The following is a 16,144-nucleotide window of genomic DNA, read 5'->3' as shown; positions in this document are numbered from 1 at the left end:
ATGGCACCCTGATTGAGAAAGGCTGATGTAAAGACATTCATGGCACCCTGGTTGAGAAAAGCTGATCTAAAGAGATTCATGGCAACCTGGTTGAGAAAGGCTGATCTAAAGAGATTCATGGCACCCTGGTTGAGAAAGGCTGATCTAAGGAAAGCCAGGTGTACTGTGGTTCTCAAAGGTAGTTGGATAGTGTATCTAATGAATGGGTGGACTCTCTGAGGTATGCTTGTAAAGCTAATACCATGGGTTGTAAAAAAATGGCCAACATATTGTGATAGCCTGTTAGTAGGCAGTCTTTTATGACAATTATTGACCATTCTGTTGAATTATTGGCAATTGTATGTATTTTACTTGAATAATACGAATAAGGTATATGGAAAAAAATCTTTATTAAGGAAAAAATATTCTTGCTTATTGTTTATTTATAATATTGTCTGTCTACTATAGGTTTATCCAGCAAGCCTTGCAAATTCAGGCAGGGGTTTTTTTTTTCTTTTTGAAGTTTTCTTTAATAGCTGGTGCTATCTGAAAGTAACCCCGTGGACAGGCAGATCGTAGTTGTGATCATCGGAAGCCCGCCCCCCTGAGGGGTGGGCTTCTGATGACCGCAATGCCGTTCGGCATTTGTCTCCCGAGCATCATTCAAACCAGCCGAAAATCGTACGATGTTCGGCTGGTTTTCTAGCATGCTCCTTAGACAAAAGACCATAGAGTAGAAACGGTTGCACGTCTTCATTCACACTGCACGTTTCTCGTACAATCGCGGGATTTCCCGCGATTCTCGTACGAGAATCGTGCAGTCACGTATGGGCACCTTTAGCCTGCCTTCTCCACATCCAGCCCTTCTTCCCACCCTCCTTCCACACCCCCTCCAACAAATCCCTCCCAACATATGCCCAAATCTTGCCTATTTACTTCCCCAATCACAGCTTCAAGCCTTAAGGTCCCCACACACCTTACGATAATCGTACGATAATCGTGAGAAATCCCGCGATCGTACGATTATCGTAAGGTGTGTGGCAGCCGTGCGACCTCTACTACTGTAAGGTCGCACGACTTTAAACTTATGAACATGTTTCAAAACCCGCCGAGCATCGTACGATGTTCGGCGGGTGTGTAGCATGTTCATGAGATAAAAGCCGGACGGGCCAGTGTGCAAGCGCACACTGCTCGTTCGGCATTGCGGTCATCGGAAGCCCGCACCTCAGGGGGCGTGGCTTGCGATCTTTGCAAGTACAATCTGCCTATGTAAGATAGGCAGATCGTACGTTTCTTTAAGTACCTTACAACCATCGCAAGACAAAAGTCTTGCGATGGTTGTAAGGTGTGTGCCCAGCCTTACTCTGCCTGCTGCTGTTCTGGAGCCTGACCCACTCTATAACACAAGGTGGTTGGCATTGGTTGTGGGTCTGCGGGCAGGGGGCTTATTTGCATCGGAGTACCCCTGTATTAAAGAGGCACCCAGATGCGCCCCCCCCCACCTTGTTAATGAGTAAGGTGTACTTGTATCCCTACCCATTCACTAAAGACTTTTGACAATTCCTTTATTTAAAAAAAAATTGATCCGACACAATCCAGTGTCAATCACGATGTCAAGCATTGTCCACGATGATGACGACTAGTCGAAATTAAAAAAAAACAGATGCCCGCAGACCTGACCGCCCACGAAGAACTCCCGCTGCAAAATGACATTCTACAGATGCCGACAAATATAAACAAGTGACATCACCACTAGCTCCGCCCAACTGTTTACATGTGTACGACACCTGTCAGAATCTTCCTGCAGGTCCCGGCCAAATCAAAACAACGCCGCCCAGTTGTTCTCATTCAGTGACAGCCCAGTGTCCTCAAATAACCTGAGGACACTGGGCCATCATTAAATCACCACAACTGAGCAGAACCAGCCATGACATCACGGCTGGCTCCACCCTGCTGTTTGCATTTGGGAATAGCCCATACAGCAGCCCTTCGGTTCAGCTGAACTTATGGGCTCCAGCGGCCGCAGTGAGCCGAAAGATTAGCCAATGCTTTGGCCCCTTTGTGATTAACCCCCTTAATTTCCTGCAGAATCAGCTGGTCCCCTGAGCACTGGCTTTGGCTTCCTGTTTTAGGTGGGCTCCTTTACCTTGCAGGGTCCTATGGAGCCACCCTTGTGTGTGCTAGTTAGCTTTGTGTGTTTTAGCAAACACACAGACAGAGTAAGGCAAGACACTTCCCTGGATTGAGCGTTTAATCACAGAATACTGTTTTATTATCACATTTTTTACCAACGAAATATTGAACAGAACAAAGACACAGTGTACTAATTATAATTATTTATTTATTTATTATACATATTTTACACTAATTTATGAATCTTTATTCATTAATTTATTCATTTATCCATCAATTTTTTATTTTTCACTTGAATATAAAAGACACTTCCCTGATTTCCTCCTCCCTGCTCCAAGCTAGTAGATGGACGGCTGCTGGAAACTGCTCTTCCCTTGGAAACTTGTACTGGACAGGAAATTTAGGGAAGCCGAGCTGAGAGAGTTGGAGCTGTTTGGAAACATGATGACTGCGAGTGCTTGGGCAAAAATGTAAATAAATACTTTGCTGGGCAATATACACTATATTGCCCAAAGTATTGGGACACCCCTCCAAATCATTGGATTCAGGTGTTCGAATCACCTCCATGGCCACAGGTGTATAAAATCAAGCGCCTAGGTATGCTTCCATAAACATTTGTGAAATAATGGGTCGCTCTCAGGAGCTCAGTGAATTCAAGTGTCGTCGTACTGTGTGTTGCCACCAGTGCAATAAGTCAATCCGTGAAATTCCTTGCAAATAAATATTCCACGGTCACCTGTTATAACAAAGTGGAAGCAACTGGGAACAACAGCAATTCAGCCACAAAGTGTTAGGCCACGTAAAATTACAGAGCGGGGTCAGAGCATGCTGAAGCGCACAGTCCGCAGAAGTCGACAACTGTCTGCAGAGTCAATAGCTACAGACCTCCAAACTTCATGTGACCTTCAGATTTGCACACCAACAGTGCGTAGAGAACTTCATGGAATGGGTTTCCAAGGCCAAGAAGCTGCATCCAAGCCTTACATCATCAAGTGCAATGCAAAGCATCGGATGCAATGGTGTAAAGCACGCCGCCACTGGACTCTAGAGAAGTGGAGACGTGTTCACTGGATTGACAAATCACGCTTCTCTGTCTGGCAATCCGATGGATGTGTCTGGGTTTGGCGGTTGCCAGGAGAACGGTACTTGCCTGACTGCATTGTGTCAAGTGTAAATTTTGGTGGAGGGGGATTATGATGTGGGGTTGTTTTTCAGGGGTTGAGCTTGGCCCCTCAGTTCCAGTGAAGAGAACTCTTAAGGCATCAGCATACCAAGACATTTTGGACAATTTCATGCTCCCAACTTTGTGGGAGCAGTTTGGGGATGGCCCCTTCCTGTTCCAACATGACTGCGCACCAGTGCACAAAGCAAGGTCCATAAAGACATGGATAAGTGAGTTTGGGGTGGAGGAACTTGACCTGCACAGAGTCCTGACCTCAACCCGATAGACTGCGAGCCAGGCCTTCTCGTCCCACATCAGTACCTGACCTCACAAATGCGCTTCTGGAAGAATGGTCAAACATTCCCATAGACACACTCCTAAACCTTGTGGACGCCTTCCCAGAAGAGATGAAGCTGTTATAGCTGCAAAGGGTGGGCCGACTCAATACTGAACCCTATGGACTAAGACTGGGATGTCATTAAAGTTCATGTGCGTGTTCAGGCAGGCGTCCCAATACTTTTGGCAATATAGTGTATATTTGTTTGATCTGGTTTCATTATTGGGGAAAAAAAAGTTTAAGAGTTTAATATTACTTTAGGTTAACCAATACATACTGTCACTTTCTAAATTTGCCTTGGGCATCTAGACATCTTTAAAAGGGATAACGTAAACTAATGAATTGTTGGGACAGACAAGTACAAAATTATTTCTGAAGTCTCTGCAGATTTCATGCCGTTATATGGGAACTCTAGAAGCTGTTTCAGCAACACCTTATATTGTGTAATGTAATTCCTTCATCCTTCTGCCTGCTGAGAGTTGTTACAATCTTGTGCAATCCCAAATTCTTGCTCCACGTCTTTCCTCACCGATGAAGTGGAAATTCTGGCATTTCATCATCCTTTTATGTTTACTTCATAGCAGAACATTTTGCTCATAAACAGCTGATTAAAAAGAGGGAAGGTCAAAGAAGACTTGTAGTGTTCTTTTTTTTTTTTAATATACAGTAACCGTTGTAGAGGCTCAGCTTCTCTACTTAAATAAGTTTATCCCAATGTGCATTACAAGCTGCAGTAAGTCAGATAGAGCCCACCTCATTCCCTGGCTGGAGGACATCCAGCATCATCTCAAGCTTTTCTCCCCAGTTTGACTGTGCCTAGCCTACTACTTTCATTCATTGGATTTCAGTTCTTTTAATTGTAAAGCATATGCATTATATGTGTGCGCTACTTAGTGCTGTCATAAAATACAGTTTGCCTAGGGACACCCTGTTACAGTATTAAGAATCTGATGCAAGTTCTGGTAAAGTTACCGAAATTGGCATCAGATCTTTTTTTAAATTGATGCAGGACCTTTTAAATGTTCATATCGCCAGAAAAGTGCTTTATTAAATTCCCTTTGTTGTATGTTAATGAAGTATTATAACTGTCACTCAGTCAGTCCCTTATCAGCTTACAGGCATAAATTCTGACCACTATAAGTTGCCTGTAGCTTCCTATATATAATTTCGGCTCCAAGGAAACAGTTAAAAAGGTACTTTTTTGATATATAACTATTTTGACATATGCTGTGTTAATGGGAACACATAACAAACATATGGGGGGTCTCAAATTTGGCTGCAAGTGAAAATACCTTTTAGGTTCTCTCATTCCCACCATCTTTTTTTTTAAGCCCTCCAAAGCAGTTTCTACTCTCCTGAGTCTGATGTCATGTTATCCATTAGGTCACCTATTCAGACTGGTGATCTACTTATGCAGTCTAGACTAGCTGATGACAGATTATGTCACTGCCCCTATTCATGGCCTCCTCACACATCTGCAGTCATGAGAGAATCTTATCTTGCTGGACAGCCAATAGGGAATGTTCATGTGACACGAAACATGGGCACCTGAAAAAGGACCCTCCCTCAGATCAGTCCGAATGAAAGAAATCCTGAACCTTGGTGTGTCATATGGCTGAAGATTCAGGTGAGTATTTAATTAGGTTATGTTATTTATAAAATGAATAAAGATATTTGTCAACAAAATCACACCCATGGCAATTAGCTAACTGAAGTGAGATCCTTGGTTGCTGGAGGAGGATTGGGTAGAAAGCTTCCTTCAAGAAGGTAAAACAGGTCTGTGAAACAGTTATCATAGCCTGTAGACATGTGCGATTCGTTCGGATTCGGACGAATTTTCGGAAATTCGGACATTCGGATGTATCAGAATTACAGACATAACGAATGCAAACGAATCCGAATTTCCATTTCCGAAATTCGGTAGCGTTAGTTCGAACGTTCGTTTCGTTTTCTGTTCTTATTCGTTTCGTTCGTTGGAGCAAAGTGACATTAGAGAAAGAGAAAAATATTTTTCCCCCTTCAAATGTCACTTTGCTGCAAACGAACGAACGAACGAACGAAACGAATACGAAACGAATAAGAACAGAAAACGAAACGAACGTTCGAACTAACGCTACCGAATTTCGTCCGAATCCGAATTCCGAATCCGAATTGACTTTCACACCCGAATCCCGAAAAACGAAATAACACAAATCCGAGTGCACATGTCTAATAGCCTGCAATTAGATGACTGAGCATATGCCGGGAGATACAAATCCAGCATAGAATCTGCTGTACTTTAAGGATGGAGAAGCTAAATTATTTTCACACACTTCTGAAATTCCCCAAGCTATCCTGTGAGCATCAATCCTGGAATTATCACCTTTTCCACTGCCTACACACACCATAAGATTTTGGATGACCATATCCATACACACAGTACACACTGATCCCTATGTAGCAGATACAATAGCTTTCACACACCAACGCTAAACTGTATGCAGTCAGATTAGCCGACTCATTTTCTGTCAGCCAACTGCTGCAGAGAACCTAAGGATACTGTCACACAATGCATTCTCACACAGATTGACAACAAATTTGCATGCAGGCATGAGTAATACAAGACAACAATCTCTCTAGGAGTATTAATTCTTGGCTTAGTACACAGAAGGCCAGTGCATAGAATTATCAAATTCTCTAGAATTGTCTAACGATTGACCAGTGAATTAGGTAAATATCATCTCACCTGTATATTTACTGCTACAATATTCTTACATACAATTAGAATGTCTACTTAAATCTGTGCTGATAGTCTCCTTTAACCCCAGTACAGCAACATTTAGAATCAGAGAGGTAAGGGCAGAACCGTAAAGCAATCAGAATTCAGGTGCTTTGTCCAAATAGTGTGAGTAGGCTTACAAGAGGTAGAGCAATAACATCATCATTGTGTACTTCTACCTTATCCAATCACAGGCTTGCACGGGTCCTGACCAGTGTGTGCCACCTAACTTCTGTGTATATGGTTGAGGTCCAGGACTTGGCTGTGTGGGGTGTCTGGATCACGACACAAGTACACATCATGTGGAAGATTAAACAGTTTGCATGTAGGCATTTTCACTCTGTGTTTAGCTATTCGTCTGGAGTTGTGCTTCACAATGCTCTCTATCTCTCCATCTCTCTCAATCTCTCCATCTCTCTCGGTTGCTCTATCACTCTCTCTCGCGCATTCATCTTTAAGCAAGAAGCAGTTAATTCAGTTAATCTGGCTTGTGTAGTTGTTTCCCTCTCTCCACACCCTCTGTATTTTCTCAATTATTATCTAAGTTATTTTTGTCTGTTCTTTATCTTATACTTAGCAAACCAGCTGGATCAACAGAGTGCAAGTCTCATAGCTCAATCCTTACATTCTACCCACCTATAGACATAATCTAGAGTTCTCATAGCATGTTTACTTTTTTATTGTCCATGCGTGGTTGACCGGGACACAATTCAGGCATTTACACAAATATATGTCATCGAATCAATACTGGAAAAAAAAATACAATTATTTCATACTTCCTTAATGCGGGCATGTTATCTGCTAACTAGCTCCTGTACTAGAGAGTACAATGACAAGAGTGTGTTATATTACAGGTAACAGAAAAGGAAAACAAGGAAGGGAGGGAGAATGAAAAAGGAAGAAAGTTATGAAGGAAGGAAGACAAAAAGAAAAGCAGATATGAAGGCTAGAAAAAAAAGAAGGAAGGAAGGAATATACAAAGTAAGAAAGACAGGTATGAAGGAAAGAAAAAAGAAAGCAAAGAAGCTATAGAGTAAAGAATACAGGTATGAATCAAAGAAAAAAAGAAGAAAGGAAAAAAGAGACAAGTGTGATGGATATGGCTGCTCCAAACCCACTGTACTTCAATCACATGTGACTATACACAGTTCTGAACCAAGCGAGCCATCACAAGGGTGTGGTGATACCATTCTCAGTCTCTCCCTGCACAGACACTTCCTAGCTTGAGGGACAACAATCGCAGGCCAGCAGGCTGAGAGTGATCGTGCCACCACATGATTTTTAATGGAAACACGGGCCTTTCCCAACAAGTGCTGTGACAATTCAAAACATTTAAACAATGCCTATGATACCACTGTCCTCTCAGACAGGAATATGACAGATTTTTCTATAGCACTCTTCACAGAGGCAACGATACTTTAAGTTCTTATTTAGAGCATAGAGATAAGCTTGACAATTTTTAAGATTGTCTTTTAAAAAAAAGAAACAGTGCAGAAAAATATTCAGAAAAAGTTATTAATAAAGAGAGACAAATATATAACGACAGTAAATTAAAAAGGAATACAAAGAGAATACTTAACAGTCCTGGGTTTATGAATTATGACAGAGTCCAATTCAATAAAGAAAAGATGAGTCTGAATGACTCTTCTCCAAGCAAGGCTTGCACAGAGGATTTCCAGCTATATAAATCAAACTTTTCTGTGATTTAATTAACTTCTTGATGTTCCAGGAGTCCCTCTTCTTGATGTTAAAACAAGAGCTTCTTTAGCTGCCTCTGCAGCATCTTTTGTCAGCCCTCTAAGGGGTGTCACAGAGCCGCCCTTAAGGCAGAGCTGGGTTGGGGGAGCAGGAGGGCTAAGCCTTTACAATGTCCTCTTCTGCTCCTCCCACATGATTAACGTTCATTTAAATAATTGTATTCGTCTTTGATCATGAGCTAATCCTAAATAGGCTATTGATTATTGTGTTTCATTAAATGAGCTTCTAATAAAGTCTAAATTTGGTAGGTGTATGGCCTATGGCTAGCCAAGGAAGTTGAATACAGCTTGTTACGGCTCTGACCACCATAACCTTTCTATTCTTGGCATGTATGGTTTTGTCGACCAGACACAGCTATTTGTGCCATTATTTTACAATATCGCTGTCCAAATCCAAGTAATGAAATATTGGGTTGATAACGTAACTCAGTTTTAGGATTAAGTGTGAATGTAAAGTCACCTGGGTCATTATCCTTACCAGGTCCTCCTGTGTTCATCTAAAGCTGTCAACTGTGAATGTATGGCTGCTCTGCAATTATGCATGGTTGGCTTTTTATTAGGGATTGTCATAAAAATGTTAAAGACCAAAATGGATACCTCACTTAGATAATTAGTGCTGGGGGGGAAATAAAGGCCAGATTAGCAGATCTATTTTTTTTGGAATTTAAAGAGGCCTAGCAAACTGAGGGCAGCCTAAATCACATAAACTGTATTAAAGGCTGCATTCGTTCTAAGCTGGGGGACAAGAGAATATTATATTTAATATTAATAGGCACAAGCCTCTTTATCGTCACACAAAGTATGGAAGACATGGATAAAGGAAAGGAAAAAAAGAAGGAAGCAATGAGGGAAGGTACAACGTGTCACGAAAGCCTCCGTGCCCTGGGCATTTGGAGGGGACTGAAGGCCAGCCTCCTCCCCACTGACTATGGACCCTGGCCTGGAAGAAAAACATGCTGGTAAGTTAATTGGCTCCTCTCTAATTTGTACCTGTATGTATGCATGTGAGATTGGGACCTTAGATTGTAAGCTCCTTGAGGGCAGTGACTGATGTGAATGTGCTCTATGTAAAGCGCTGCATAAAATTGGTGGCGCTGTATAAATACCTGTATCAATTAAAGTGCATTTCCACTTTCACAGCTAAATTGGGATAACACCTATTTTATATTTGTTATATGTTCCTATTCACATAGCATAAGCTATAAAAAAAATAAAAATGCTTCTTGGAGTTTAAATAGCTTTTTCTTGGGTTAGGGTTTTAAGGGCTCAAAATTCCTTTTGCTTCTTCTTTTATAAATTCTTTATTTTCTGAACAGGAGTATCCATACAATAACACTATATGTCGGTGAAAATACAATCTAAGCATGGTGTAAAATGTCGGTACAGATAGGAGGCATATGTGCCACTGCACGGGTCCTGTAACTTTTCCAAACAAAACAAGATAAACAACAGTATACATACACGGGGATACAGGGAAGACATATGAGTTTATACATACACAAACCTGTTGCCTTTCTCAACATCCCTGAATTCACATAGCTTGTACGGAAAACATGTGTCGTACCTCGACAATACATATCCTCTGAAATAATAATGTTTTCTGGGGCCTAAAGTGCTTGGTTCACAGACGTCCGATCCTGGGGCGCTGCACAGATACACTGGTGTACAGTAAATCGTACAGGAAACCAGTAGCCGGAGTTAGTCATCCTAAAAGGATATATCTGTCTACCCCAGATCATGAGGCGCCTTTTTATATCTATAACAGTGAGGTATCATAATGACTGGAGGTACGTTCATACCCGTATTTGTAAGGTCAGGTTCATGGCATAAAAGATGCAGAATAGAGGAGGAAGGATGTGAGATTGAAGGGAGAAAGAGAAATAGGAGGAAGGGCCTCTCCAGGCGAGCCACCAGATCAGACTTACCCAAGTTACCAGTGGGTCCACAGCTGATTACGATGTGACAAGTGCCTGATATTCCGGGAGCGTAGAAATTCCGTCCAATAGAACCATATTTTATTAAAGGTGGTTTGCAATTCAGGGGTCGATGCCGTCAGGTCCTCCATTCGCCAGATTTCATTAACTTTGCTGAGCCACATTTGCACCGTGGGGGGTCTGGTGTCTCGCCAGAGTACAGGAATGCATGCTTTCGCTGCATTGAGCAAGTATGGTAACACTGATCTCAGGTATCCCTTTTTGGGGAAAGCATTGTGGTGCAGCAGGAAGAAGGCCGGGTCATGTAGGATGTCTCGATCAGTAAATGTGGGCAAGAGGAGCCTGATCGCTTTCCAGTAGTCTTGGAGAGCCGGACAGGTCCAAAAAATGTGTAGCATGGTGCCCTCGGCTTGGCCGCATCTCCAACAGGTCGCGGGCGCCTCAGGATAGATCTTGTGAAGGGCTGCAGGGGTTCTATACCACCTTGTGAGTGTCTTATAATTACACTCCTGAATCCTGGTACATCTAGAGGTCTTGTGTGTAAGATATAGCATTTTGTCCCGCTGGTTAGGAGTGAACTGGAGCCCCAGTTCACTTTCCCACTTGGCTATGAATGGGGGGTTGCTAGCCTCTGTGGGGGATTCTAGCAGTGTGTATAGCATGGAAATTACGTGACGTAGTGGTGGGCCCTGTTTGCATTCCCGTTCGAATTCCGTTAGAGGTCTTATAAACGCTGTGGCTTTTTCTTGGGTTAGGGTTTTAAGGGTTCAAAATTCCTTTTGCTTCTTCTTTTATAAATTCTTTATTTTCTGGACAGGAGTATCCATACAATAACACTATATGCCGGTGAAAATACAATCTAAGCATGGTGTAAAATTTCGGTACAGATAGGAGGCATATGTGCCACTGCACGGGTCCTGTAACTTTTCCAAACAAAACAAGATAAACAACAGTATACATACACGGGGATACAGGGAAGACATATGAGTTTATACATACACAAACCTGTTGCCTTTCTCAACATCCCTGAATTCACATAGCTTGTACGGAAAACATGTGTCGTACCTCGACAATACATATCCTCTGAAATAATAATGTTTTCTGGGGCCTAAAGTGCTTGGTTCACAGACGTCCGATCCTGGGGCGCTGCACAGATACACTGGTGTACAGTAAATCGTAGCCTCTGTGGGGGATTCTAGCAGTGTGTATAGAATGGAAATTACGTGACGTAGTGGTGGGCCCGGTTTGCATTCCCGTTCGAATTCCGTTAGAGGTCTTTTAAACGCCGTGGCTTTTTCTTGGGTTAGGGTTTTCTTGGGTTAGGGAATCCTGGTACATCTAGAGGTCTTGTGTGTAAGATATAGCATTTTGTCCCGCTGGTTAGGAGTGAACTGGAGCCCCAGTTCACTTTCCCACTTGGCTATGAATGGGGGGTTGCTAGCCTCTGTGGGGGATTCTAGCAGTGTGTATAGCATGGAAATTACGTGACGTAGTGGTGGGCCCGGTTTGCATACCCGTTCGAATTCCGTTAGAGGTCTTATAAACGCCGTGGCGTTTGGCAGAGATCTAAGAAAGTGAGACAACTGTAGCTTTTGCCAGAATCTCAGAGGAAGCCACTGAGGTTCCCGTGACATGTCCTCTAGGGATACCCAGGAATCTCGCCTAATAAAGTGTTGTGCCCTGTGAAATTCCACCACTCCCACCGCTAGAAGTCCCGGATCATCCAATCCCGAGGAGAAACTAGGGTTTCCCAAAATTGGGAACAAGGGGGAGGGTGCTGGTGAAGATGTCATGTAATGGGAAAAACTTATGGTAGGATGAGTTTTTATCGAAGTCGGGATCCCGTTCTCACACCACGGTATTGTGGACAACAGAGCTCCCTCCATCGATTGTTCGATTCCTATCCATTGTTTCTGGGTCGAATGGTGGCACCAGTCTAGTACCCTCGCGAGGTGGCATGCTGCATGGTATCAGATCACATCAGGCAGGCCTATGCCCCCATGCCTCTTATGCATATGCATAATCAATTATTTAATCATGGATGGTTTGTGGGCCCATAGTAGGCGTATAAAAGTGCTTTTTACAGTTTTAAGATAGGACTGCAGAATTTGAATCGGTAAGGTGGGATCTGTGAACAATAAAAGGTGTGCTGTTACTCAATAAAGTGTTCCTACGTTTGTTCCCCAACACTGTGGCCTGACCAATGACTGGGTGAATGTATGTGGCTGAGAAAGAGTGTGGTGTATGTGGGCAGAGATGCTGTTAGTTCCTTTTTTACCCTAACATTGGTTATGTCTGACATTTAGGGTAATACAGGGCCCTATGTGTTCTAGTCTTTAAGAGTTCCTGTACCCCAGTATGTTATGATCTCTGAGGAAGGTATCTAAATGCTTAATTGATTCAATATTCTCAGCAGATACCACTGCTTGTGGAAGAGAGTTCCAAAATGTAACCGCTCTAACTGAAAAAAGCCCCTACGCCTTTGTGGTTAAATCTTTTCTCCTCCAATTGTAGGTGGTGGCCTCTAGTCTTCTTTAGGGAGTTTACACTAAAAAGTTGCCATCATCATTAAACATTTTGTACATCAAAATCATGTTCCCTCTTTTGCCTTAATTCTAGAGTGAACAAGTTTAAATTTAGCAACTTTGTCTCATAGCTTTGGTGCTCCAGACCCTTAATTAGTTTTGTTGCCCTTCTCTGGACTCTCTCCAGCTCAAGGAAATCCTTTCTGTGGATTGGTGACAAAGTTGAACCGCATACTCAAGATGAGGCCGAAACAGTGATTTATAAAGTGGCAAAATTATCACTGTGTCTCTACAGTACATTCCCTTTTTAATACAAGACAGTACTCTGCTTGCTTTGTTTACTGCAGCCTGAAGTTCCCATTAATGTGCATTCTGCTTGCATGTTTTTTGATCCTGGTGGTGGGAGACTCCATCATCAGGCGGACTGACAGGGTAATCTGTCATCGGAACCGTGAGCGTCGAACAGTGTGCTGCCTGCCGGGGGCTCGTGTTCGACACATTGCGGAACGAATTGACAGATTACTAGATGGGGTTGGGCACGACCCCGCTGTCATGGTGCACATCGGCACCAATGACAAAATAGGAGGAAACTGGAGTGTCCTAAAAAGGGAGTTTAGAGACCTAGGTGCTAGGATGAAGGAAAGGACCTCCACGGTAGTTTTCTCAGAGATACTGCCGGTGCCAAGAGCCACTCCGGACATAGCAACATTAGCGATAAACTGTTTAAAATTAACTCCATTACAAAAACTAGAGGCCACCACCTAAAATTGGTGGAAAAAAAATTCCAGCACAAGGGGCGAAGGGGGTTCTTCACAGTAAGATCAGTTAGGGTCTGGAACTCACTGCCACAGACAGTGATTTCAGCAAAGAATGTGGAATTGTTCAAGAAACTTTTGGACGATTTCTTAAGGGACCGTAATATACAGGGGTACAGGTACTCCTAGAATGAGATCCTAATAGGTTGGACTTGATGGACTAATGTCTTTATTCAACCTCAAATACTATGTAACTATGTAACCCCAAAACGCATTATTTAAAATGTTTCAACATTAAACCTCATCTGCCGTATAGTTGCCCACGCCTCTATTTTATCCAGGTCCCCCTGTAATGTTATAATATCTAAGCCCATGTTTATTACCCTCCCAATTTTAGTATCATCTGCAAACACAGAAACATGGCTATTAAAACCCTCCCCAATATAATTAATAAACAGGTTAAACAGTATGGGGCTCAGCACAGAACCGTGGGAGGTGGGGGGAGAGAGCCAGATACTCTCTGGACACGTTCCTGTAGCCAGTTCTCTATCCATGTACTCATCATTTTGTCTATGCCCACAGATTGCAGCTTGTGTATTAAGCATTTATGTGGTACTGTGTCAAATGCTTCTGCTAAATCCAGGTACACCACATCCACTGCCTTTCCTCCATATAGGTTTCTACTCACCTCCTCGTAGAATGTTAGTAGGTTGATCTTACAAGAATGGTCCTTCATAAATCCGTGCTGATTATCACTTATTATACCACCGTCACAAACAAAATCCACGGAATAGTCCTTTATCGTTCCCTCAAATAGTTTGCATACTATTGATGTTAGACTGACTGGTCTGTAGTTCCCAGGTTGGCATCTTGACCCATTTTTGAATATTGGTACTACCATAGCTTTACGCCAGTCACTTGGTACCCTTCAAATCAGTATTGAAAATGTGGATTAATGGACTTGCAATACCCTAGCTGAGCTCTTAAAGTACCCTTGGGTGCAGGTTATCTGGTCCTAATGATTTAATCACATTGAGTTTCTCCAGTCTTTAGCTGGCCATACACCTTACAATTATCTGCAGATTTTCTGTGGTCAGATGGAAAAGGTGCAACAGATTCCTCCATCAACACTTAACTGTGTGGATGGAGTAATCTCCACCTGGGCCAATCTGTTGCACTTTTTCCATCTGACCACAGAAAATCTGCAGATAATTGTAAGGCTGGGCACACACCTTACAACCATCGCAAGACTTTTGTCTTTCGATGGTTGTAAGGTACTTAAAAAAAACGTACGATCTGCCTATCTTGCATAGGCAGATCGTACTTGCGATGATCGCAAGCCACGCCCCCTGAGGGGCGGGCTTCCGATGACCGCAATGCCGAACGGGCAGTGTGCACTTGCGCACACCGGCCCGTACGGCTGTTATCGTACGGACATGCCACAAACCCGCCGAACGTCGTACGATGCTTGGCGGGTTTTCGAACATGCCTGTAAGTTCAAAGTCGTGCGACCTTACAGTAGTAGAGGTCGCACGGCTTCCACACACCTTAAGATAATCGTACGATCGCGGGATTTCCCGCGATTATCGTACGATTATCGTAAGGTGTGTGGGGACCTTTAGGTGTATGGGCACCTTAAGTTGAGCCCTGGCTACAGTCAACCACTGCAGTATTTTATGCACTAAGCTACTCACATCTTTATTATATCCATTAAACCCGTCTTTTTCTCCAGTGAATACTAAGGAGAAAAATGGATTTAATACCTCAGCCTTCTCCCTGTTTGTGATTAATCCCCCATGTTCATCTTTTATTGGTCCCACATGCTCCTTTTGATACCTTTTTACTATTTATATATTGGAATATATTTTTTTGGTTCTTCTTGCATACTGTAGCGATATAATTTTGTAATCTATTTTAACTGCCTGGATTTCATGTTTATATCTTTTATTGCATTCCTTGTAGCTCTGGAATGCCAATCCAGATTATATTTTTTAAATGCCAGCTTCCTCTCATTGATATGTTGTTTTACCATTTTATTCAGCCATGCAGGTCTAGCTCTCGTTCTTTTAATTTTTTTGCCCAATGCTATGCACTTGCCAATAGCATTGTGCAATGTATTCTTAAAACAATCCCACTTCTCCTCAGTGTTCATTGTTAGAAATAATTTGTCCCATTTAATGGATTTCACTAGATGATGCCGTTTATCGAAGTTTTCCTTTTTGAAATTTAGCATTCTTGCCAATGCAACACACTTCTTATTTCCATACCCAACATTAGAACTAATCACCCTGTGATCACTATTACCCTATGTATCCCTAATCGCTATTTCCGCAACTAGGTCTGCGTTATTTGAAATGACTAGATATAGATTTGCATTCTTCCTGGTTGGGACATCTACCTTCTGATACATTAAATTGTCCCGCAGCAGGTTTAGAAAATGTCCAGCCTTTATAGAATGAATGGTTCCATTTAGCCAATCAATGTCCGGATAATTGAAGTCACCCATTATAACAATGTTTCCCTGCTTCCAAGCTATTTCTATTTGGGAATGTAGGTGAACCTCCTCTTCTTCCCTTATGTCCGGGGGTTTGTAACACACACCCACAATTAGTTTACAACTAACTTCAGTCTTATCCAGTTCTAGCTACAAAGATTTTGTCTTGAGATCGTCTCATATGTAGAAAAGAAAGAAAAAAAGAGGAATGAAGGAATATAAAGGAAATATAAGCAAATATAAGGAAAACAGGTACAAAAGAAAGAAAACAAAAGAAGGAAAGAAAGTGCAAAGAAATCAAGACAGGGAT

Source organism: Nanorana parkeri, unplaced genomic scaffold (assembly GCF_000935625.1).
Source record: "Nanorana parkeri isolate BGI_ZX_2015 unplaced genomic scaffold, ASM93562v1 scaffold1376, whole genome shotgun sequence".
NCBI lineage: Eukaryota > Metazoa > Chordata > Amphibia > Anura > Dicroglossidae > Nanorana > Nanorana parkeri.
The sequence above is the reverse complement of the archived record's forward strand: the minus strand, read 5'-3'. Positions refer to the sequence as shown.